General features: G+C 36.8%; 1 long non-coding RNA gene across 1 annotated transcript in view; it reads left to right on the forward strand.

Annotated features, from left to right (window-relative positions):
* Positions 1–470: 470 nt before the first annotated feature.
* The window catches only part of LOC106034109 (uncharacterized), a 61,333-nt gene continuing 35,654 nt past the window's right edge, over positions 471–26,149 (forward strand). The window contains exons 1-2 of the long non-coding RNA XR_001205805.3: positions 471–1,708; positions 2,915–2,976. This is a non-coding gene — a long non-coding RNA (uncharacterized lncRNA). The remainder of the gene's footprint in view (positions 1,709–2,914; positions 2,977–26,149) is intronic.

Genomic DNA, 26,149 nt, shown 5'->3' on the forward strand with positions numbered 1-26,149 from the left:
TGTCCAACAGGGCTGTGTGCTGTGGTTTATCGAGGCTGCCTGTGTGGTGAAAAGTTTACCTCACCTTTACTGAAATTTGCAGCTTCATTAAAAAGTCCTACACTAATACAACCTGCAAAATTCAGCCTTTTTTTGGAGCTGTTCTGTCAACTATATTGGGGAATATCTGTTTTTATTTTATTTTGCTCATTCAGAATGGTAAAACAGGAGGTAGATTAAAATGCTAAAATATAGTGCTGCTTGAAAACTTTAGACTTTAAAGATTCCTCTGCTCTTATAATTTCTACAGGATGGAGTTGTTATTGCTGAGATATCACTTATAGTAGTTAGATCTGTTATCCTTTAAAGATATCCTCTAACGATATTCTCTAAAGAGTATAATAGTCACTAGCATAAGGATATCCTCACTGAAGCTGCGTAATCCTAAAACAAAGAAATATACTTCAGGCTTTATTTTGTTATTTGGAAAACAAGCATTACAATGTGCATTCAGCTTTGTGTTTTCTGAGATGTTGCAGTAAAAAATTCAAAGGATATGGAAAGCATGTAAAACATGTTGGGTTTAAGTATTCATTACAATAGTATATTATGCTGAACAAAGGATCTGAAAACTGCCCTTGCTCTGTCAGTCAATTCCAGGTAATTAATTTCTATGTCCAAACAAGATGCACAGATGTGCTGACATAATGTTCAGTGTTTCCAAACCTTTGCAGATATTACTATTCCTATTACTTGTGCATGCTTAGTGCATGCTGCTAGGAAAGATTAAGAGCCTCATGCTACTTTGGCATAAATTCAAGGTAACGATAGTGTAATCATGGTGGCTGCGTTGTGAAGAATTGGTATGAAAGTAATTAGGTTTCATAGCTCACAATTTGCCAGCTCAGCTTACTTTATATCATTGTGCAAAACTGAATTGACTGTAAAACTGTTAGGTGCATTCTCAACGCGTATTCCTACTAGAAATGACGTGAATAGTTTCATAAACGTGTGAATGTTTTGTGTTAAAATTGGCTGTTTTCTTTGGTCTAAACTCCGTGCAGATCCCAACAGTTTAGATTTGGTGAATTTGTATCTGATCATGTCAGCCTAATGAACCGACTAGGCATCAGCTTTGACAAGCTGCCTGACATTGTATGAGACAGAAATAAAAGACTCAGGGCAAAACTGTGACCCCATACAAGTCAATGGCAAAACTCCTCTTGCCTTTAATGGGTCCAGGATTTCATCTACAGCTCTCTGCCTCATCTTTCACTCCCAGACAAACAGCACACAGAGTATAGCAGGGACTACATACAATATGCTTTCTGCAGTATATAATGAGGCATTAACTGAGTGAAGTTACAGCTTTTGGATCTCAATGGAGAAGTGTTTTTTTAGAAGAGGGAGAATGAAGAAAAGATAAACACGTAACTGACTGCGGGGAAAAGCCACTCCTGTATATACCAGGGGAAAGTGAGAGATTGCTAAGATTTTATTTTCATTTGTTTTTATTTCAGCTTCCTGAAGTCACTTGACACTGGAAAAGACTCACCACCATTCACTGGAAAAAAAAAAAAAAATTAAAAATGTTCCTCTCAATGAAGTTCCCAACAAGCAGAATTCAGAAGGTGGCATAACTTAGACGCCTCTGTCATATACCCACTGATGATGATCACTTCAATTCCAAGATAACATGTTTTAATTATGGAAAATGTAGAGGGCAAAGGTGGGTTGGTAGATTGCTTTGTTTTATGGAATGTATGTATCACCATGTTATAAAATATTCCCTCCTGGTCCATTACTTTGTTGAGGGTTTCAGTACTAAGTAAGAGTGCAAGATAAAGATCTTTTCCTGGAACACTTTCACCTCCTCTGCCCTGACACTCCTCCTAAACCAGCACCAGATCCTAACAACTGAAGTTGCCTTTTTCCTTATAAAATTGCTTTAAACAGCTCCTTTAGTTGTCTCCATTTGCTTGCTTGGAGGTTATTTGCCCAGCAGTAGCACAGACAATGCAAGTGAAGGTCACCTCTCATGCTCAGTTTGTTTCTTCTCTGCATGGCCAGGTTCTGGAATGGTATCTTGTAGTAGGTGGCAGTGGAGGATAAGCATCAGACAGAGATTAAATGTGCGTCTCCTGCTAATGGTGACTTTGTTCTTTGCTAGCTTTTATATAAACACCGAGGTCCTTTACTCATATTTTGTCCAGTTAATGTTCCCTGAATGAGAAAGGACTGAGTCCAGGCTTTAGGAGATGGGTCTACAATAACAGCCTGATTAGCATTCAGCTCTGTTTTTATACTGTGGATTTTTAAATTTGAATGAAAGAAAATAGGTAGGATAGTTCCCTTTGCCTCCTGATCCCCACTCAGTGGGGACTTTTCATGGAGGGTTTTCCCCACCTCCTGTAGTGTAGGAATGGATGAAAAGAGCAGGCTAGAGGAGCACAGCTCTGCCATCCCCAGCTTTCTCCTTGCAGAACATCTTGGGGAAGACATCGTCTAACATGCACATGGAGGCTGGGCTCAGTCAAGCCTTGCAGGCACAGAGTGCAGAGAGGCAACTGTTCAAATATTTGCAGAGAGTAGTCTCCCTTCTTCCTGCCACCCTACTGCCCCTCCCAGCCTCACACATGTGCATGCACATGGCTTTCCATAGAAATCTTCAAGCTTTCATCCAGACCTCCATTCAAACCCATCCCTGCCCCATTCAAAAAAAAAATAAATAAATAAATAAACAAATGCTATTTGTGCTGAAAAGACATCCAGAAAAATGTATGTGCAAGTAGCTGTATGCCGAGCTGGAAGTCTAAATCTTGCTTTATCCACCTGATGGAGAGACAAATAAGAAATCGTATGAATTCTTGGCAAATCTCCCAGAAGATGAAATATGGTGTTTCTTACTGCAGTTTTCTTTTTTATCTTTCTTTAGGTGACTACTCATTGGCTTTGAAGCAGTAGAATTTAACCTCTCACTAAAACTGAAGATGCTGGGTAAGTCTTAACTTTACCAATGCAAATTAAGTAGAATTAAGTAGCACCGATTTCAGCTGAGGTATCCTCTCACTGTATAACAGAATAACTAACATCAGAATCGGGCTCTGAACAATATCTTTGGAAGCCAAGCCTGTGAAATAGAGTGGACTAGCTGTTGTCAATCCGTGGCCAGTGAAATCAATTGTGGGTCTGACACAGTCTTTCATTTTTGTAACAAAAGCAGTTAATTGTGTTGGGATGAGTGATTTCTTTCCATTTGATATGAATCAGGGAGTAAATAAGGAATGTTTTAAAAGCTGAGAGCTAGATAAGGAGAGAATTAGCGGTACAGTTTCTGTCAGGAGAGTACTAGTGCCTTTTCTAAGTTAGCAGTGTGACTTCTGAGGCACCTGTGTTTGCAGATATTTGAAATATGGGGCCATAAGGTTTTAGCAGAAGCAAAAAAGACTCTAACGTCATGTCATATCTCATCAGGGCTGTGCTGCATAATATAATGAGATGCACACTTTAACACATGGGCCTTTTCTTGTGATATCAAACAGGAGGATGTCTAAGGGAGCAAATTAGGTCACTCACTGCTGAACTAACTGGTCAGCAAACCAATGTAATGACTATTTTCAAGTATGCTCTTAAATTTGCCACTTTCTTGTCTCCCATCAAATCAGGCAGAAAATAGACCTGTGTCAAAAATTAGGTGCTTCCTAAGAAATTGTTTCTGTTTTTTAGTCATTTTTCTTTGGCACTCATCAGAGTGAAAGAAAAAAAAGTCCTTTTACCTAAGATAGTTTCACCACTTTGACCGTATGTGAAAAGCAGCTTTTGTCAGCAAAGTGCTTTCTGCTTTCTGATGGGTAATGTAATGTGTGAGTCAGTGTGGAAAAGGAGTTGAAGGTCAAAGCTGTAAGAGTACTTGCTGTGTCACTTGGTCTCCTGATCTGAATGTTACGCATGTCATTTCCCAAAGTCACTGTCAAAGAAGGGAAACCATGCTCCCAGGGCTGGGAGTTTGCAGAGTACTGAAGAATACATCAAGAAAAATGCCTCCCTCAAAGTGTGCCAAAATTAGGGAAAAGAGAAATTACTTAACTCTGTTTCTCATACGTGTTGTGGGAATTTTTACATTGCCTTATCTGAATACCATTAACAATTTCCATTTGTGAAAATATGAAACAAACTTGGAAAGGTGAAATATAAGCAAGTGTTGCCACCATTATTGTGAGGCTGGTATTGTCCAGAAACAGCTAGTGGCTAAAAGGAAGATTTACAAGAGAGTAACATAAAGTGTAAAGCAGTTGAAAGATCCCTGTGAAGTCCTTTAATTGACATTGCCATTAGGAATGCATTTTCAAATGAGATTCTCCTTCCATGGAAAATGTTGCTGAAAATGCCTTGTTTATTTTTCAGTAACATTATTTTTTTAAAAATCTCACATATTCTAAAATGAAGTGTACCTTTGCACACTGACTTCCTTATTTTTCAGCAGGACCTTTTATTTCACAGGCTCTGCATTATCTTTTTTTAACATTGAAAAGTAGAATTAGAGGTTTCTTTAAACAACCATAGCTTATTTACTTTGTGCAACTGGACTCATTCTTTTCAATGACTGGTTTTGTAGATTAGGTTAAAAATATTGTTTCTGACATTTAAAGCTGTTATTGAGTAGGTCTTAACGAAGTGCCTTACTAGGCTTCTGGCACTTCGCATACCACTTCCTCCTTTTGGGTCAAAAGGAGCAAAGCTCTTGTACATGACGGTCTGCAGAAGTAGAAAGGGCACTGTTAACATTTCTGCATGTTCAGCTAAAGATCACAGAACAGTCACCTAGCTGACTTTTCCCAGGATCATGTATTTCTCTTTAAGGAGGAATTGCAATTGTTTTTACTTCAGAGGGCTCTGACAGGACTCTGTTTAACCTACTGTAACAAAATCATTTTGTGATTTGTAATGCATTGCAATTGTGTTTTGTTGGTTTTATTTGTTTTTGTCTTTGTTTTTATTTTGAAAATTATCAGAATGTGAAAAACTGCAATCAAAGAAAAACAGCATACATCCTGGCTCATAGTGTGATTTCACATGCTTGATTCCACAGTTCCTAAACATTTTCACTCAGAAGTGGATCTAGCATCATTTTTTCAGGCTTCCACCCTAGTATAGTATTCCCCTCCTGGGATCTGTCCTTGCAAATGTCTCAGCATGTGACTAGCTTGACTGGATTTCTTGTATAGGAAGAAATGTTTCCATCATGTTTCTAAGTCCAAATACACAGATTCCACACTTAGGTGGCTCATTTCACAGATAAACTACATATCTGAGAGTTTTATTTGCAAAGGCCTTATTTATCAGAGGGTGAGAGCAATGTGTTAAACTGTATTTTTTAGTATTCTTCACCTGTGTTTTGGTTCTGCCTTGATGTTTCTGTTTATTTTGCTATTAATACCTCACGCTTTTGTGTTGTGGTTATAAGACAAACTGAGACTAGTAAAGAGTCATTTTAAGTTACAATGATAGTAAGCAGTCTTGCAACTGAGATCAGGGTTATAAATCAGGGGATGTCTTCCCTCATAGTTTATAGTGTCTTTCACAACTCACTGATGCCAGTGAAGAAAGATAATTTAAGAACCATAGAAAAATAGTAAAGCTAGTTTTATGGGCATCCAAGAAAAATGTTTCATAAACTGAAGTTAAAATAGACTGCGTTTCTATAGACTACTTAAGCACCTTTAATAGATATTTGAGAGGTGTAATTTTTTATCAATGCATTTCCTAACATTGTATCATAGTGTCATTTCATTTTAATGTTACTAAGTGAAAAAGACATAATCGTGACTGAAATCTCTCAAAATCCCACTAAATGTTATAATTAAACCAATTACTGGTCTACGTATCTGGGCCATATGTTGAAGAATTTGCAGTAGGGGGAGAGATTTCATGTTAATTCTTGGCAGTTCCTGCAAACTGTATACCCATTAGCAGCCAATGCATATTCTGTTTGCTCCTAGAGCTTTGCTTATGGTTCATTTTCATTTAAAAAGAATCGAGCTCATAAGGCCAAAGACCACTCAGTGATGTGTTTTGAATCTCAGCAAATTGAAACAAGGGAGATATTTACTTGAAAAATTGTTCTCCTGATGTAAATCAAAGAGTTATTGTAGATTCAACCATTTAGTACATTTTAGAGATCATGATGATAGACCTTTTCAATAAGAAATAAAAACAAAACTAGTGGAATAATTTTCTTCTACTAGCAATTCAACTGTATGCCATGTTAATATCTCTAGACTGTTACTTGCTTGCTTCCTAAAAAGTTTTAAAAAACAGACTACGTAGAGATTATATAAGTTCTTGTTTTTAGCTTCATCGTGTTCTTGGGTGAGTGAAAGCCCTCCAATGCAAGTACATGCAAAGAATGAAAGAGCAGATCACTTACTTGTGAAGGAATTTATTAAGTTTACCTCAGTTTCATATGATTAAGCTGTGTAAAAAATTCCTAAGGACATATACTACAGCACATGTGCTGCAAGAAAAAGGGTGAAGCCATTTCCATCATTATTACCTATGAATCACATTAATTCCCATGCAAATTTGTCATCTGAGACTTATTGGTCCCTCTTCTGTAGGGTTTGAGAATGCAAGACATTTTATAACACCATAGTAAGAACCACATTTACTGAACCCTGTAGAAATCTCAACATAGGGTTTTGGGATGGGAGTTTGAAGCTGACTGTGAATGCAGAGTTATCACTCAGATAACTTGTGTCTGCCAAGTAGTAGCAAGAGTGAGATGCTCAGTGAGGGAAGGTAACAGTGACTGCAGTGTTAGCAGGGGCAGCAACCACACCACCAAGGACACAGGCCTGCAGGACCCTGATCATTGGCAATCACACACAGTACATTAGGGGCAAATTGTGGATGAGACACACCCTACACTGATGTATCCCAGCCACTAGTTAACATTACTTGTGGAAACCCTCTGGCTTAAAAAACAGCAGCATGACCCAAAATGAAGCATACTCAACTCAATATGGCCAGCAGCTGACTGAAAATGAACACTGATATGCTGCAGTCTGACCTTTGGTGTTGCATGGTCAACGTAAGCCAATCTGGAGATGTTTCAGTTTGGAAATCTGAGAAGTTGGTAGGACAAAGATAACATGGAAATGCAGCTATTCTGATGTCACAGATATATTATCTGGAAGAAGTTTAGAAAGATAATCTCCTTTTTTAGTTTGGTGATTCTGAGCCATTCTGTAGCTTGATGGTCTCCAATATTCATCTCAGCTATCCAGATAAATAAAATAATAACTTTCAAAATCTTACTAAAATACTGTCTTTTTCTGCAAGTGGGGGTTATGTACCTCTTTGGAAATGTTATTTAAATCACATGACTTTAATTTCTAAGGGTTATTCAATCTTATTAAACAGCAGAGTAAATATTTATTAAAGGCTTGGAGTAATTCCTCAGTACACAGTGCTGGTCCTATCCAATGTACTGTAACGTATTTCTTTGCTTCAGAAAGTGTGCACTCTTTATTTCCCTGGAATTCTGTGCACTTTTACAAATAGGAAGTGCCCTATCTTCCCAATGCCAAATTCCTTCTTACCATATCACCTTTTGTTAACTCTGGGGGAAAAATCCTCAAATATTGTAAATTTGTGTGGTTCAGCATATGACTTGTCCTGTTGTTTCTCCATTCATCTTGAAACAGCTGTGACTGGTAACAATAATATAAAGAATCCATTACTTTTCCATCCTAATACTTCCATCATGTTTGATAGATTACAATGAATTAATCATACAGGATTTTGATAACATATTTTATTATGTTGATTGAAGGGATTCACTTAAGATGACAGCTAACATGGCTCAAAAGCCAAAAGTGTTTTAGCACAACTCACTGCAACTTCCATTCTTGAATGAACCAAAGGAAAGTGCTCAAGTAAATGATATATCACTGGTGATGTGCTTCACTATACAAATGTATAATATATCAGTAATTGCAATTAAGCAAGCACAGTTTCAGAAGAAACACATTTTATTTACTTTGAGATGTAACCCTTCCCCCCCAAATATTTATCTGCCAGATTAAAAATTGGTATATAATAGTTAACTTCTTTTAGACATGCTTTATTTAATTGCTGCATGTGAAGTTACACTGTTCTTGGCTAGAGCAGTATTCTTCAGCTCTTGGTCTCTAGCTAGAATGTTAGATCGAGCTTTATGTACCAGACTTCATAAAAGATGTGGACCAATTAGAGCTAGTCAGAGGATTATAACAAGAAGTCTCAGGTGTTTATAAAACATGACCTTGGAGAACACAGCGAATGAACTGGATTTAATGCTTAACCTAAGGAGGAAAGGACTGAGAGTGACAAAATAACAGTCTCCAGATACACAGAATGCTGCTGTAAAGAGACAGGGAACAATCTGTTGTCCATGTTTGTGACGGATAGAAAAAAGAAATATGGAACTTAAATTGCAGTAAGGAAGATTCAGTTTAGATCTTAGGAAGAATTTTTGAACAGTGAGGATGGTAAGAGAAAGGTTAGGATAGATTGCCTGGGGAAGGCTGTCCATCACTGAAAGCTTTAAGAAACAGACAAATGTCTGTCAGGAGTGACATAGATAGAATCGATCCTTCTTTGACATAGAAAGAGATCTATGTTATGCTTTAAAAATTTCATGTTATTAGTCATTACAGCTATATATAGTCTACAGTGTGTTTGCATCACTTTTGTATATACATTTCAATAAGTTAAAAGCATGTTGAGTTCAAAATCTCATCCTTAAATGATTATGCAGCAGAATTAAGGCCAGCTGTTTAACCCTTATTTATTTCATCAGCATATTTGCACTATAATACAGTCTTTAATTACCCTGTTACATGTTGTTTAATTTCCACAGCCCCCTATTTCATTAGTCCTTTGGATAAATTCTACTCAGCAAAAGCTCATTATCTTACATAATGTCTAATGCTCAGTGGATATTTTCATATGTTATTATTGTACGCTGTCCAGCCTTGCTCTGAAGACAAAATTGCTATAGTGTTAGGAAGATTTCTACAACTGTTTTCAGTTCAGTGTTTGTGTGACACTTTAACATTAACTTACCCTCTCAGCATTGTTCTGACATCTGTACAGTCAATTGGGAGCTCAGGCTGACACTGATTTTTCAGTTTAATCACTGTTACATAGCACCACAGATGTTCAGAATGGAATTATAATACAAATTATTTAAGTTTTAGCAACTTTAATAGATCACTTCCTTACTTCTCAATGGTGATATCACCATTTCATTGTTATTGAAAATAGCTTGCGTATATCTTCCTTATGGTGAGCTATTGGATTTAGGATTTTAATAGCAAACAAACTCCATTATATTATCATTTTAGCAACAAGCAGAGTTCTTCAACAGGGCTAAAACTTTTGGATTCACAACATTTACACAAGACTCATTTCCAACAATGGTAGATTGTCATCTTTCATGTGTATCATCATTTGTGTGGAGTAAGATACATGCTCTGTTATTTAGGTTTCACCTACACTTATTACAGCAGACTATCGGAATCCTAGAATAAAATCCTGACTTGGCAGGAAGCATATTCTAATGGGTGTAGGTAAGATGTACACTACTAATCTCATTCAAACACCAACATCACCTGCTGCTAAGATGTCTTATAATAAAAATGGGTCTTTTCAAGTGTAACTGGAAAACAGCAATGGTAATAAGTAGGTCTGAGCCCAGCTGGAGGCAGGAAGGAATTAGAAGGATAGAGATTTGGGGTTGAAAAGAAGATAACCGGGGACTTCTGAGAGTTGGCCCAGAGTTAGAAACTTCTGTCTCACTGCTGGTTTTGGTAATCTTCTCTTTTGGACTATGGAAGTCCTGAACAGTCCCCCTGACCAGACCTAGGGTAGACCTGTTCCTCCTCTGTCTCTCATTCCTGTAACTCTAATTTTGAAACCAACTTTTTGCAAACTACTGATGCTATTGATTCTTTTATCCTTTATTTTATGGTTTCCCCAGTAAATAATCACACATTTTCAACCAAGCTGCAGTATCTTTTCCGAGGCTGTTCTAGGCTTAACGCTCCTCATGTGTCTTCTCCCTACCTGAATCTACTGTCTCCTTGCCTGGCCATGTCACCTGTCCTTCAACAGCTCTTCATCATACACCAGTCTTCTCCTTGTTTGGCTTCCTAGTCATCTGTTATATTTTCTTGAGAATAATAATAACATAATATAACATAACATAAACACATTTAAATGTTTGAACTTTAGCTGGTAAAGTGAAAACATGAGCACTTTATAGGCAGGGAGTATTTTAAGTCCCACCTATGATGTTTTGAGAGTTAGTATATACATTATTTTTACGTGAGTGAATTGCTATTGAATTCAAGTGATCATTCAACTTTAAAAGCACACCATATTGCTTCTTCACCCATTTTTTTCCCAATATATCATAGTAAAATTTACATTATCTAGACCTACATATACAAACCTGATTTCTATACTTAATGGTCCTTCATGGAACGAGCATTTAAACTCTTAGCCTAATAGATACTTTTGGTTTATTAAATGATGTATATGCTGAAGGCAATATAGAAATATATATGTATATGTAGACAAACACTGTGGTTTTGCAAAATTTAAATTGCAACCAATTTCCTTGTATGCAATTTAAAGAAAATGTTGTAAATAAAAATGAATAATAGGCCAATTTCAGTGTGTTTCATAGTTGTTAACATATGATGTACATGTAAATCTGAAGTGTCATTAATTCAGTATTTATGAATGTGAAAGTCATTCTCTTGACTTTATATATATATATATATATATATATATAATGGATATATTTTTGATTGATCTGAGTCAAGTTTGTTATACCTTTTCGTGTCCAAACAGCAGAAGGTCTTCTGCTTTCTCTGACCCAGCAAAAATAATTAGTTTGAAAATACTTTTCTGAACAAGACCTTGATTTAGGATTAAATGTGAATACCTGCTGCAATCTTTTCTTGTTTGGAATTTGGCTGTCCTCTCAGCCTGTAGAGGAAATATTAATACAAAAGCTGGAGCAACTTTCCAGAATTCCCGATAGATAACCACTACCTACCACTAGCTATGAAGTATTCGAGAGGTCAAGAAATCTGTACCTCAAGACATAGATGGATGGATTTGTTTTCCTCTATTTTTTTTTTTAAATCTTTATAGTACTGCATATATTGTCACGTTTCAAAGTAGTATGGTAGAGATTAGCTACATTATGATGAATTTCAGGAGAACAACCTTCCTAAGTATTAGCAGGGTCATGAGGTTTATATTCACAATCTGGTTTTGTAGGTTTTGTTTTATTTTCTGTTTGAGCAGCTGTGAAGAGCAGAATTGTTCTGACTGAAATATTTTTGAGCTCATGGATGCTAGTAGGTAACTAACAATTTGTCATTTCAAGTGGATAGCATCTGTAACCTGTTAGTTACCCCCAGAAATTTACTGGTACCATTTGTGGTTAAAATGATTTCTTTAGTTGACAAAAGAGATCACAAAAGGAAACCCTTAGCAAGAAAGCCATAAAAGCATTACCTTTAAAGTGGCTTCTTTTATGCTGCAGAACTACTCATCATTCAAGTGTATATTTATTAGAAATGCCATAGGTTAGAGAAAGAATAGAACAAAATAAAAAAAGAGAAAATGACCCATACCAGGACTTCGATACTAAAGCTTTAAATGGAAAGTGAAATGGAGGTACTTGGCTTTACACAGACACAAGCTCCTAAGGGGAGGATGTGAGCAATTAGGAACCAGTGAATAATATAGCACAAATGGAAGACAAAAATATGGCTCATGGAAATTGATACAAAAACAATACAAAAAGAAAAAGAGACTTTTGTTGATTTATTGTACTTATTAGTCTGATCATATTTGGTTTGTCCATAAAAAGGTATAAAAGCCCTTCTGGTTTTAGGATTAAGGTGAATTGTGAGGAAGATAAAAAACTAGAAATGAATTATATGTATTATTTATTATATATAATATATATATATAATTTTATATAATTATCTATATTATATATATAATATTATATATTATATATATGTTATTTATTATATATATTATATTGCTCATTACAAAACAGCACTGTCCTAAATCTGCTCCCACTGAAATAAATAGAAAAACTTCACAGTTTTAATGAAAACTTAGTCAAACTGTCATGATGGCTGTCAAAAATCCCACTTTTTATTAATGAGAAAAATAGAATATGTGTTCTGTATGTGCTCAATCTTGCAAGTTACATATATTATTAAAGACTAAAGAGTAGAGGTTTCTCATTTTGGACAAAGATCTATGAATAATCTCATGCCACAATTAAAATGGATGTAGCTATGTCAACACTTAAGAAATATCATCTTTGATTTCACATCAATAGAGGAGACTTTAATTCTAATAGTGCCAATCCTTCCTACTTCCAATTTTGTTTAAGACTTCTCTGTCTTCAGAGATGCCTAAAGCAAAATAGGTTGCCATGTTGCAGATTCTAGAGTTGCAATTTCCTATTTTGCCTTTTAATTTAGGCAGTAAGGGTTCTGTTTTGGTACTTTTATTTTAACATTATTTTTTTATATATTTTTTTTAGTGATTTCCCTATACTTAGCACTTTTTTCTTTCTAAAGCTTAATGTCAGGTTACTGTACAGTCCCCCCACCCCCCAGGATCTGAATGTAATTGTGTTTTGGGCACTATTATTTAGTGGCTCAGTTATAGTTCTTGAAATAACTGTGTGTGTTACTTAGGGCCATAACCTCTCCCCTTGTGTGCTCTAGAACTAGCTGTTCCAAGAAACAATTGCTTAAAATGTCAAGAAATTGCTTCCTAAACCTTGTCCCAATATGACATATGACCAGTTTATATGGTGACAGTTGAAGTCTCCCATTACTACTGTTTTATTAGATTTAGTTGCCTCTGTGATCTTAGTATTGCACAGTATTGTTTTCCTGATTGGGAATTGAGTAGTTACAAGTACATGTGTTCTCTTTAACAAATTGGAACTGGGATCTGCATGGAGCGCAACACAAAATTATTCATTTAACTCTATACAATTTATTTAATTTTTTTTAAGGATGAAGTGGAACAGGAGTCATGTCAAATGTTTTTTACAGACATTCTAAAAGAAAAAAGTGCACTTTAATTTGTGTGGATGTATAAGCTAAATTACAAAACATGCTTGTGTGTCAGTGAATAATCTGGGGGGACTTTCATGCCTTAATTATACTTTAAGCCTTTCATTTTCCTAGGTCTAATCTTCTCCATTGAGCCTTGCCAAACTAAGGACAGAGACTAAATCTGATATTTCGGATTTATAAATGCCAATATGACTTCTTTCCAAAGCAAACACACTTCTGTTCCTTCAATTTTCTGTATCTGCAGCTTGAATAGGGAAGGATAGAGATATTACATCCTTAATAGCATTATTAACAATGAACTTTCACAGTTGTAAGATTACAGTTACCTATTATTAGAACTGATAGCTTAGGTCATAACTTAATTACTGTCCAGCTCAATGAAAGGACCAAGACGTCTCAGGGATACCGGTATAATGTTTGATAAGTGAAAATTCAGAAAACAGAAACTTCTATTCAGATTTGAATATTAAACACCTGCAGAGACTGAGAGAATTTAAAAAAAGACACCCTAAGCATCTAAGGACAATCATACAACAATCCAATGGCATATTTGGAAAGGAAACCAAGAAGTTAAATTGTCTAATTGCAAAACTTACGCTTGCTTCTTACGAAGCAGACTTTCACTCTAATCTTTTGAAACTTAGACTTGTAATGTGTTGCTTGGGTATCTCAACTGGATATTTGGGATCAGAGTTGCTCATCAAACCTTAATTTTGAATCTCAGCTATTTAAACAAACTTTTTTCATTACTATGCTTTACTTTGATTTTGATTTTGATTTAGTCTTCTGTTATACATTAAGGCACCTTCTCACCAGTGCAGCTGCCTTAGCATTTTCCCTCATCACATCTATGTGTTTTATCACTCCCTTCTCAGTAGTTGAATACCTGAGGCCAATTTTGTAGTTCTATCCTGTATATAAACTGTTGATTTCTCTGAACAAATAGTACAGGCAGTGGTTTTTACATTATCAAAACATTTGTTAGACAAGAGTCTTGAAGGATCCATGAAAATTTATACCATTGGTGCTCTCAAAACAACTCTCAAAACTTTTTTTTTTCTTTTTTTCTTTTTTTATGTGTATAAGTTATGCCAAGAACAAGGATATAACTCGTCTAAAGAAATACTCCTGGTCTCTGTTGACACTAACTAATTGATTTAGGGTAGTTAATTTTCAGAGCAATGGTAGTACATATCTGTGAAAACAAGGGGTAAAATAAAGATGAATAAAATCATTTTTCTTATTGTTTGACGTCAAAGATGTATACTACAATAAGGAAAGAATAGTAGTTATTAGTTTTTTAGGAATTACAAAAGAAACTAATGAATTGTGTCCATTAGTATTATGAAACATTTTTTAAAACATTTTTTGGTTTTCCTTTTTTTTATTATTATTATTACAACTCAGGATTCCATTTTTTTTTCAGGTACAAACCTATCCTAATTGTCACATGCCATGCATTTCAGTTTGTGTTCATAAAACAAGTTGTTCAATATACAGCAATAATTAATCTACATGGCATGAATTAAGAATCACGTTGAAGTATTTTGCTTTGAGTTCAAAAATAGTCATGAAATCCTTTTTTTTTTTTTTTAAATCATGAATGAATTCATGAATCTACTTGGAAAGTGTTTCACCTGTGAGCATTTACAGCACATTCTATGTATCATGGAGTATCCCTTAAATTAAAAACATTTTAAATTATTAGGAAGTTGTAAACAAAAGCTTGGACTAAAAGTAGTTTTGATTAACAGCAGCAACTGATCTGAGAATGATATGTGTTAGCAATCTTTTGCAAACACTTCTTTGCCTCTCTATTTCGTAAAAATAAAACCTGCCAACATGTGCCTCTGTACTGGCTCGATCACATTGATAGGAGCCATCAATATACTTGCCCTGTCATAGGAATAAGAGGTAAGAGACACTTTTGTCTTTGTCTATCCCCAAGGCTATAAAAATGGAGTGGGTTTTTTTGAGGCAGAAGCAAGTGTAGTGTGAGCTGTGGTGTTCACCATAGGTGATGATCCCCCAAAAAGAATGGAGTGCCACATATTTGACTTATGGTTGATTCTGTTTAAACATTGGACAATTCTTTATTAGAGCTCAAATTAATGAGTCCCAGTGGTCCAGTCTTATTCAGTCTCAGACTAAAGGAAATCAGGAACACTCAAGGGTAGTGGCCTAGGGGAAAAACTAAGGTTTACAAGCCTGCACTATATGCACCATGGAAAAAAAAATGGTCATACCAAATTTATTAGCAATATCCAAGGGTATGAAAATAACGTATTTAATGTGATCTGGCCATCTTAAACCCACTGAGGCTGTATCTGCTACTTTGGGATATTGCTTTTGTTCCAAAGGGTTTTTGTCCTAGCTTCAGTAAACTGTAACTGCTGTTCTATTTCTCTTAGATAGATAGATAGATAGATAGATAGATAGATAGATAGATAGATAGATATAGATAGATTTATTTTTTTTATTTTGGTGTATTCACTACTATTCCTGGGGTCTAGAAAAAAACTTCTCTTTAATGCTTGTACTTGAAAATGGGGACTCCTAACAGACAAGGGGACTCCAGACAGACAAGGAGACTCCTGGGGTCAAGGGACGGCAATCATCAGCTACCTGAAAACAAGTTGTGGGTAGCTGGGGGTCAGCCTCTTCTTGCAGATAACTAGTGATAGGACTAGAGGGAATGGCCTCAAGTTGCTCCAGAGGAAGTTTCGGTTGGAAATTAGGAGACATTTCTTCTCATAAAGTGTAGTCAGGCATTGGAACAGATTGCCCAGGGAGGTGGTGGAGTCAACGTCCCTGGGATTGTTTAAGGAAGGTCAGATGTGGTGTTTAGGGATATGGTTTAGTGGTTGACATTGGTAGTAGGGTGATGGTTGGACCACATGATCTTGAAGGTCTTTTCCAACCTTAATGATTCTATGATTCTATGGTCAGCCTCTGAAGGTTTGCATGGAGGTTCAGGACTATATGCAAGGCAAATTATAAGAACCAGAGATACAACTGTAAATAAAGGAATACTGTGAGTATTCCTTTAATAACACTTAATTCTGGTTTAATATCAGACCTTAGGTTTACAGTATGCAACAGAAATTTGTCTGTCTCTCGCACACACACTCCTAAACTTTTTCTTCAGAAAAAGGAACTTCTCAGGTGCAAAGTCATGATTATTGTCAGGCATAAAATGTGGATAAGTCATAACTAATAACTGAGTAAGAAGATATTATATGAAATGGGTAAAAATGAAGGAGGTTCCAGTGCATGATTCTTTACATTAGGTTTTAAATAGATCAAGATTTTAAGTCCAAAGAAAGCAATGTGTTACAGAAAAATACATTGCCATTCTTCGCTGAAACAAATTTGAGTTTTATTGAGATTGAAGAACTAGAGGAGACAAAGTTAAACCTTTCTCTTAGACACTGTCTTTCTTTGTACATGCATTACAATACAGCCTTAATCCTGGTGAGACTGCATTTAGGCATTAATATTTAGTTAATGTTTTGGATACTGAGTGTTCTTCTGAAAAGTTCAAGTGGCAGGACAGCAATGACAATTTTCTAATGTTGATTCCTGCATGGAACCGCACTGAAGAAATACAGTTTAAGTACTGGGACTTAAAGGCATTTCTCCATGCCAAATTTCAGTTCTCTGACTTAAGCAGTGGGAGTATGAAATTCTCTCAAAAGAGTTTACAAAAAAATCTCTTCTAAAAATTGGAAAGTCTTAAAGTTTTTCAGAATTCGGGTCCAAAGCAAAAGAAATAGAATTTCCTGATGGTTTTGAGAAATTTTTCATATTTAGGCAGGATGTATTATAGACATTGGTCTGGAAGAATACCTTAGAAAAGTTCTGGAATTTTTATTATAATAATAATGACAATAGTACGTAAATACATTTGTTTGTTTGATAAGTACTTACAATGTGCTCATAGTAAACCTGCCTTGGCTGTGTTTACTACTATTGTGTTTACTTTTTGCAAATGTTCTTTGGGTTTATTATTCTTACAGGCATGTTTGCTGAAATGTTAAAGAGAATATAAGTCATTCTCAAATTGTACATTTTAAACTCATAAATACTAGAGCCATTCCAGAATATTCGTTTACCCATGAATTATGGTTATCTTCATAGCGAAAAACAGAAACATTTTATACAATAAACACAAATGAACATGCCACATTTTGTTTGCAATGAGCTGCTTGAATATAATCTACCAAGCAAAATATTTTAATACTCATTTAGAGAACTAATGGACATATGTGATAGATATTGTAAGTATTTCACTACTTGTGTGTTAAAATTCCTGATGGTCTCCCTCTGCAGGGTATATGGTTCTGTTGCAAACTTAACTAGAGAGGAGTTAAATACACAAATCAGTCTTTTTGAGTGTGTGTGTTCTTATGGTGCTCATAAAAATAAATCCTTAATAAGTAGGATCAATGGCCATAACACATCATTCTTAATCTCTTTGTGCAAAACATGGTTCATTCATGTAGTAAGCAGCAGTAACTTGCAGCATTTTTCTTTCTGGGGCCCTGAGTTCTGACAGCAAGAAATGTCAAGTCTCCTCTCTCATCTATCCATCATGAAAAGTTGGGTGGTCTTATCCCCTATATGTTTACTTCTATGCCATCTGTGACTGTTGTGCTCAGTGACTTCTCCATGCTCATCAACAATCCATATTTTGTGTCTAGTTCCAATCAACTTCAGTACACCACAACTTCATGGGAATTTCAAAATTACAACCCTTAGCCAGGAGACATAACCACAGACAGTGAGCTCATGGACTGCTCTGGAAGAGACATAACATACTTACTTTTCCATCTTAAAATGTGGGGGGCATGAAAAAAAAAAAAATCAAGAGCTAAATTGAAAAAAAAAATCAAGAAAAAATAAAGTAACAGAAAAAAGTTACATAATTTGCTGTCCATTTTTAGACTGTAGTAATTTGTTATGATGTTTATTTAAAAGCTTTTAAAAAACACAATGAACCAAAGCTTAAATGCATAAATAAAATAACCTGCCCACAAATATAAGCAAGGACATTTATCAGAAAACAGATGGTCTCTTATAGCAGAACTAAACACTTCTAGAAACATAACAATCCATTTATCTTAATGAACGCATCCTCTAGCAGATAACTCAAGTAGCAGCAGCAACAGTTTACCTGCAGGTCTGCAAAACACATTTTCATGAAGATACGTGATATATAGAAGAGTTTTGGATTTCAATTTTTGATTTTTTTTTCTCCTGATCCATTCTTGATTGAGAATAACTTTCTTTTTCACTGGGTTCTGAATCTTAATAGCACCAAATTTAACTCCAGAAAACAATTTAAATGGTTGTAGAACTTTTAAAAGTTATATCTATTTGCATATACCTTTAGTTATGGTCAACAGTAAGAGTATTTTTAAAAATATTTCCAATATACTGTAAATGGATTGTGTGCAGTATTGTATTCATTTACAAACACCCTATGCTGTCTCCACTGAGAAATGATTAGACAAACTTTCAAAGAGCTCTCAAAGACATAGCCAGTTCCTCTTGACCAGAAAATTCTGAAAAATAACAGAGCAATATATAAACTGTCCATTTTAATGTATTCTTCCTAGGAATTCAGTGCAGCACTATAAACATTAGCGACATAAATTGTCTCTGGCTTGACTTCTGTAGCATTTACAATAGCTTTTAAGTTAGAAAACTTGTAATGACCTTTTGTAGTGACTTGTATTAGCATCGAGCATACCTAAACGATTAACGATGTTCTTGCAGCAGCAAAAGTGTCTCATAAATAGATATACATCAACCTGTATATTGTCTTCTAGAAGGAAACAAAATTTGGAAATGTGACAAGAAAGCTTCTTTGGAGTAAGGAAAAATATTTCCAGAGATGTCAAAAAATCAGCACTGAAGTTATAATACCTTGAATCCGGAGTTAGTTTCTTAGGATCTCCTTGTCAAAGTATACAGTAGTTTCCGTAGGAGGAACTTACACCAAGATGTAAACAATGCATAGGAAAGGCCCAACTGAGTTACCTTTTTGAGCACTTACACTAGCTGATGCATTAAATTGGTAAAACTTTGGTCTGGCATTTTTAAGATGTGATAATTCAGGTTTGTCACTGGATAATATGCTTCTGTTGTCAGAAACAGTGATGTTACTTTCCTGTCATCAGATTATTGATATGGCAAGGCTTGCTTTTCCCCAGGCTGTTAGAAAATGGGAGTAACTGTGAGAGCTGGAATGTAGGTGGGAACTCTGGGGGTTTGTAATGCATTATTATAAATTGCTTTGCTATTTATGTAGATTTAAATAATAAAATATACCCATAAGCCTTCTTATCAGCTGTATTAAATATGTTTTCAAAGAAAGAACTAAGCCAAGCTGCATTTAAAAATCCTCTCTACCGTTACAAGCTATCATCACTGTGGGATTTGCATTTCTCCATACACTCCCCAGAAGTCCTGGCTAACAGTGCATGTAAAAGGACCAAAAATGTAGGTTATTTTGAGCCCAGGAAGCGTATGCGTTGTAGGATGTTGAGGCCTTACCCCAGACGGGGCTCAACTTGCCAACTGTCTCTACTGTCTCTGTTTTACCATGAGTTTACATAAACACTGAATAATATTGTCTATTTCCTTGCCAAAACTAACCATTAAAAAATAAATAAATAAATTATACTTTTGTCAACTATGCTTTGTCAACTCAACTTTTTTGAGGTGTTACTTACAGTTGTCTCATTTACCTCAGGTGTGGCCTGACAGCCATCTCTCTTAAGTAGACAAGACATAGGAAAGAAATCTCTCTATCCCTCATGTGCAAAATTTTGTTTTGGAAAGAAGCTTGAAGTAGCTTTTTAAAGGTCAATTAATCAATCAGGGAAAAGTAAAAATGTTATTTGACTCAGAAACCTTGCCACACCACTCAAATAATGAATGATGAATACCAAGCATTTGAGTGAATTCTTGCAATCAACAGCCCATGACTAATCGATAGGCTGACATTTTCACACAATTGCAGAAAGTGATCAAATTTCATAAATATCACGAATTGCTTCTGGAAAAAAAAAATAAATAAAAAATTACTCACAGGGTGAAAAAGGGGGTCAAAATTTGCTCATAAACAATGGGTTGTGAATTCTGAGCCCAAGCGTAGGTGCAGCTATGCAGCTATACGCAGGGAGAAGGCGCCACCTATAGATGTACCACCCTGCTCTGGAATGGGATACATGGTTAAAAGTCCGGCTGAAAAAGGGCGGCTAGGATTGTGAAAGGATTGCACTCACAACCATACAATGCTGTTGCTAAAATATTAGCTGTATCACATCAATCACAATCAGCTGTATCACATCAATTGATTACATCAATCACATACACATTACATGAAATAAGACCTGGCTGATATCTCAGAAAGGAGGTTATCCATGTTTGTTCATCTGGCTTTGGAAATCATTTCTGAATCACTACTAGGGAAATTTAAATGAGACAGCCCAGTCAGCAGAGTGGTAAATAATTAAGAGATCAGTTAAACAGTGATCAGGATTGCTTGATGATGTAGGCTATCCTGTAGAAAAACTGTAGTTTAAGGTTACGCAAAAGTTATTAGTCAGGAACAAATGTGAAAAACACAGTGTATGCTAGAAAGTAGAGATTCTAAAAAGAACTTAACGTGAAATTCAAATTCAATGCTGTAGCAAAAGCAGTTGATATTGACCATGATAAAACAGGAATGTGGTTTTTAACCATGTAGCCAATGTGATGCAGATAGGTATTAAAGTTTATGTGCACAGCAAGATCTTTTAAAATTGGAGAATGTGAAGAAAAGCAACAGAAATAATTCAAGCCTTTGAGTACATACCTGGAGCTTGATCTGCTTAGTTTATCAAAAAGAATCTTGAAAGGTGATTTTGTTGTAGTATGCATGTACTTTCCAGAGCTAAACAAGTTCTTTTGACCTAGAAGAGTGAAGTCAAAACTAGTGATAGAAATCTTATGTCAGGATGATTCATATTAGAAATTAGAGAGTTTCTTTTTCTTTTTTTTTTTTTCTTTTCTGAAGATAAGATTTATTGACACACAACTGGCTTATAAGGAGCAAGAAAGCGATGAGCAAAATGTGGGACTTGATAATCTTGGTAGTTCCTTCTAACTTTGAAATATGTTGACCCAAATATTGAATTTCAGCCATGAGCTCTCATGCTACATTCCCTGGCTTCGTCATCATTATTTAAAATCTATGTAGCAATCAGTGTCAGACTTATCTATGCCCTTACTGGGTGCAGAGTAGGTGAATTTGCTCTACTGTGAAAGAAACTATATCTTGATATCCTCTTACATCTGCAGGTTGCAGCAAATACTTCTGTTCGGTTCACAATGATCAGGCCTCTTCCTAGAGGTGGCTTCAGATGTGGTGCTCAATTCACTTTCTGATTTCATATACATCACCCAGCTTCAGTCTGAAAATCAGGTCACTGTATTAGTATGTTTAACATGAGCTTATATGAGCTGATATACTTTAGGTATGAAGAAGTCTCCAGAAAATATTGCGTGAAAATTCGAAGGTAGTCTCTGCACAGTCTCTAGACACCTATAGCCAGTGAGATGAGCCTAGCCTGGGTACTATCCAGGCTAAAAACAGGAAAAGACTGTGAAGGTTTCTATGTGAAAACTCATTTGTTTTGGCTTACTAACTGCACCCCAAAGATGGTCAGAGTAAACAAAATTGTTAAAAGTGTTTCTAGTACCAAGAGAGTTATTTGAACATAAGGTTTGTGACTTTAGGTTTGTAAAGACTCTGGCACCATGCCCTCCTAGGGTAAGTGTCAACTAAAGCAGGCCATAACAGACCCAGCATGCATTGTTTTATTTATTTTACTTTACTTTACTTTACTTTACTTTATTTCATTTCATTTCATTTCATTTCATTTCATTTCATTTCATTTCATTTCATTTTATTTTATTTTATTTATTTATTTTACAAACCAACACTGAAACCTTCAGAACACATCCTCAGCCAGTATAAAGAAAGGAAGAAATTACTGATAATTAACTTTTATTTGCCTCTTGACATGGTTTGGGTACCATGAAGGCAGTCATTGTGGTATAAATTAAATTGTTCTTGTTCTGATCAATGACCAAAATATACCAGTTACAAATTAACTATTTAGGATAAATATTATTGCTCCTATTTCAGTGAAGAAAGAAACTATTAAAAATGCAAAGTTTATTATCTGAAGAGGGACAGAGGAGCTTTGGCCAAATAGAAATATGAACTTTTTAATCCAAAACTATTATGTGGTGGGGTTTTCTTTTTTTAATAATAAGCTTTTCACTAACATTTCTCTCAATGTCTAGGCAATCAAGAAGGATTAGAATTTTTTAATGAATTCCTTTTTCTGTTGAAAGAGTGGTAGAGTATGTAGTAATATTTAACATTGCATTGCTACTCCATATTTTCACCATGCATGTTGTCTCTGTCACAAAAGTTGTATACAGAAAAAGCAAAAAGATATTTTAAAAGCAAAGCAGTATGCAGCCATACACTTTCATAACTTGTCCTGGTTCTGAAACCAGGACATAACTCCAGAAGAAAGCTTTAATTTCAGGTTGCACCTTCTATCTTTTATCATTGTAAAGTTTGTCACCCCACTGCAATATCTCTAGTGCTTAACTTGTCTCCAAACTTCTTAATATCTTTTTGTTATGCGTTTCTTTCAGTCATATGTATCCTCCAGCTACAGGGTATGTGCTACCAAAAATCCAAAGGCCTGGAGTTAGGTTGTGCCTTAGATGCAGAAATAATGAAGTATTAACCTATTAGTTTCATGAAGAACAGCCTCAATTTCAAAACTGTAACTGAACCACTGTTATTAACCCCCATACACCCCTCCCCCCAAAAAGAAAACTATCATTAACATCATTCCCTTGATCACTGTGACAGTAACCCAGAAAGGGCCATATAGTTGCATTTATATTGCAGGCTTTGTCATCTCATTTTTGTTGGCATATTATTATTGATTTTACATTTTTACTGTTTCTCTTGCAGTTTGCAGGTGCATACCTTTGTCTTTTTAATCTTAGCTAACTTCCAGAGGCCAATATGCAGCATCAGATTTTGTTTGGTAAATGTGTATGAAGACAAATCTATTTCTGAAATATCATCTGAAGTTCACCTTATAATGTGCTTCAGAGAAAAAGAAAATGGGTTAAGGTTTAATTGCTCTTGGAAACAAAACTATAGCTTGGTCTTAAAGTAGCTGTTCTAAGACAAGAGAGCTAGCTGAAAAAAAAAAAAGGAAAGGGAAAGGAAAGGGAAAGGAAAGGGAAAGGAAAGGGAAAGGAAAGGGAAAGGGAAAGGGAAGGGAAAGGGAAGGGAAAGGGAAGGGAAAGGGAAAGGGAAAGGGAAAGGGAAGGGAAGGGAAGGGAAGGGAAGGGAAGGGAAGGGAAGGGAAGGGAAGGGAAGGGAAGGGAAGGGAAGGGAAGGGAAGGGAAGGGAAGGGAAGGGAAGGGAAGGGAAGGGAAGGGAAGGGAAGGGAAGGGAAGGGAAGGGAAGGGAAGGGAAGGGAAGGGAAGGGAAGGGAAGGGAAGGGAAGGGAAGGGAAGGGAAGGGAAGGGAAGGGAAGGGAAGGGAAGGGAAGGGAAGGGAAGGGAAGGGGGAAGGGAAGGGAAGGGAAGGGAAGGGAAGGGAAGGGAAGGGAAGGGAAGGGAAGGGAAGGGAAGGGAAGGGAAGGGAAGGGAAGGGAAGGGAAGGGAAGGGAAGGGAAGGGAAGGGAAGGGAAGGGAAGGGAAGGGAAGGGAAGGGAAGGGAAGGGAAGGGAAGGGAAGGGAAGGGAAGGGAAGGGAAGGGAAGGGAAGGGGGCAGGGGGCAGAGGGCAGAGGGCAGGGGCAGGGCAAGGCAAGGCAAGGCAAGGCAAGGCAAGGAAAGGAAGAAAAAAATTATTTTAAAATAAAAGCAACAGAGTTTACCTAGAGTGTGCAAGTAGAATCACTTTCTAGACGTCTTTCTTTATCAGGGATACCATTTTAAAGTGTTGATCCATGTCATTAGATGACTGGTTAGAACTGAGAAGTTCAACCATTAAAAAGCTGTTACATTCTGAATTCCTGAAAGCTACCACAGTAGTTGAATATAATAGTAATTTCTGTTCTGACACTTCATACTGATTTCAGAATTATTTTCCATTTTATATACATATAGGGATTTTCTCCCAAAGCTGTAGCATCTCTCTATAAAATGAAAGAATAAAAAATCCCAGAAGCTTCACCTTTGTCTACTGGAAGGTCATACTCATTTTTTCCTTTGTAGCAAAAGAAAATGAAATCAATCTGGTAAATATCTATAGGCAGCCATCAAAAAGAAAAGTGGTTCCTCTGTTCTACGAGAAAAGAGAAATAAATTCAAGTCTGACAAAGTTGTCACTAGCCAGAACCTGCCAGTCCTGCTTATTTTTAAATCAAACAACCAGTCGTAATGAGGAGATATGAGTCTCAGGAAGCAAAATCAAACTGCAGAAGCTACATCTTGGGAAATATTCTCAGTTAGCCTGGTGGTCTATAAGGGTGCAGAAAAACAGACCTTTCTGTTTTCAAGCCTTGAAAAGTTTATCTTTTAATGCGAGTAAAAATCTTTCTCAGTTGTTATTGAAATTGGTGGAAGGATTCATGCCATTTACAATGGGAAGTAATTTGCCTGTGCAAAGAGTAAATATCCTGTGCGAGTGTGGTGGTTTTACTCGGGTGGGCGGCCGAGCTCCACCAGAACTGCTCTCTCACTCCCCCTCCTCAAAGAGGAACAGGGAGAAAATATGATGAAAAAGGCTCAAGGGTTGAGATAAGTATGAGGGATCGCACAGTAATTATTGTGATGGGCAAAACAGACTCAGCGTAGGGAGATAGTAAAATTTATTACCTATTACTAACAAGCTAGAGAAGCGAGAAACAAAGGAAAGAAACCAAAAGCACCTTCCCCCCCATCCACCCTCTTCCACCTCCTCCCCCCGAGCGGCGCAGGGGAACGGGGGAACGAGGGTTATGGTCAGTCTATAGCGCTTCCTCTCCGCCACTCCTTCTCTGTCACTCTCATCCCCTGTGCTGTGGGGTCCCTCCCACGGGATGCAGTCCTTGGTGAACTGATCTGGCGTGGGCTGCCCACAGGCAGCAGCTCTTCAAGAACTGCTCCAGATATGGGTCCATACCACGGGGTCCATCCTTCAGGAGCAAACTGCTCCAACCTGGATCCCCCACGGGCAGCAGCTCCTGCCAGGTCACCTGCTCCTGCGTGGTCTCCTCTCCACAGGCCACAGGTCCGGCCCGGAATCTGCTCCAGCGGGGGTCTTCCACAGGCCGCAGTCTCCGTCGATGCAGGTCCACCTGCTCCACTGTGGTCTCCTTCACGGGCTGCAGCGTGGAACCCTGCTCCACCGTGGTACTCCATGGGCTGCAGGGGGACAGCCTGCTTCACCATGGTCCTCACCACAGGCCGCAGGAGACTTCTGCTCCGGTGCCTGGAGCACCTCTCCCCCTCCTTCTTCACTGACCTTGGTGCCTGCAAGGCTGTTCCTCACTCCTCTCACTCTCCCAGCTGCTGTGTGGTGCAGTGGTTTTTTTCCATCTTAAATATGCTCTCACAGAGGCGCAAAACAATATCAGTTATTGGCTCAGCTCTGGTCAGCAGTGGGGCCCTTACCAAACATGGGGCAGCTTCTAGATCCTTCTCACAGAAGCCACCCCTATGGCCCCTGCTACCAAAACCTTGCCACGTAAACCCACTACAGTGAGTTTTTCAGAAATGCTCACTGGGGGCATACCTGGCATCAACTGTTCAAGTTGATGACCATCCCAAAAGTTTTTTTTTTTTTTTTTTCCCCCAGATCATTTTACTGAAGCCAAAATGTTTTTAATGTCTGTAGTGTTGTAACTCCCTATTTAGAATCATTTTTTACTAGAAGCGTAAGCGTTCACATGTAAACTTTCTTTTACCTGTGCAT

This window comes from Anser cygnoides, chromosome 8 (genome assembly GCF_040182565.1).
Source record: "Anser cygnoides isolate HZ-2024a breed goose chromosome 8, Taihu_goose_T2T_genome, whole genome shotgun sequence".
NCBI lineage: Eukaryota > Metazoa > Chordata > Aves > Anseriformes > Anatidae > Anser > Anser cygnoides.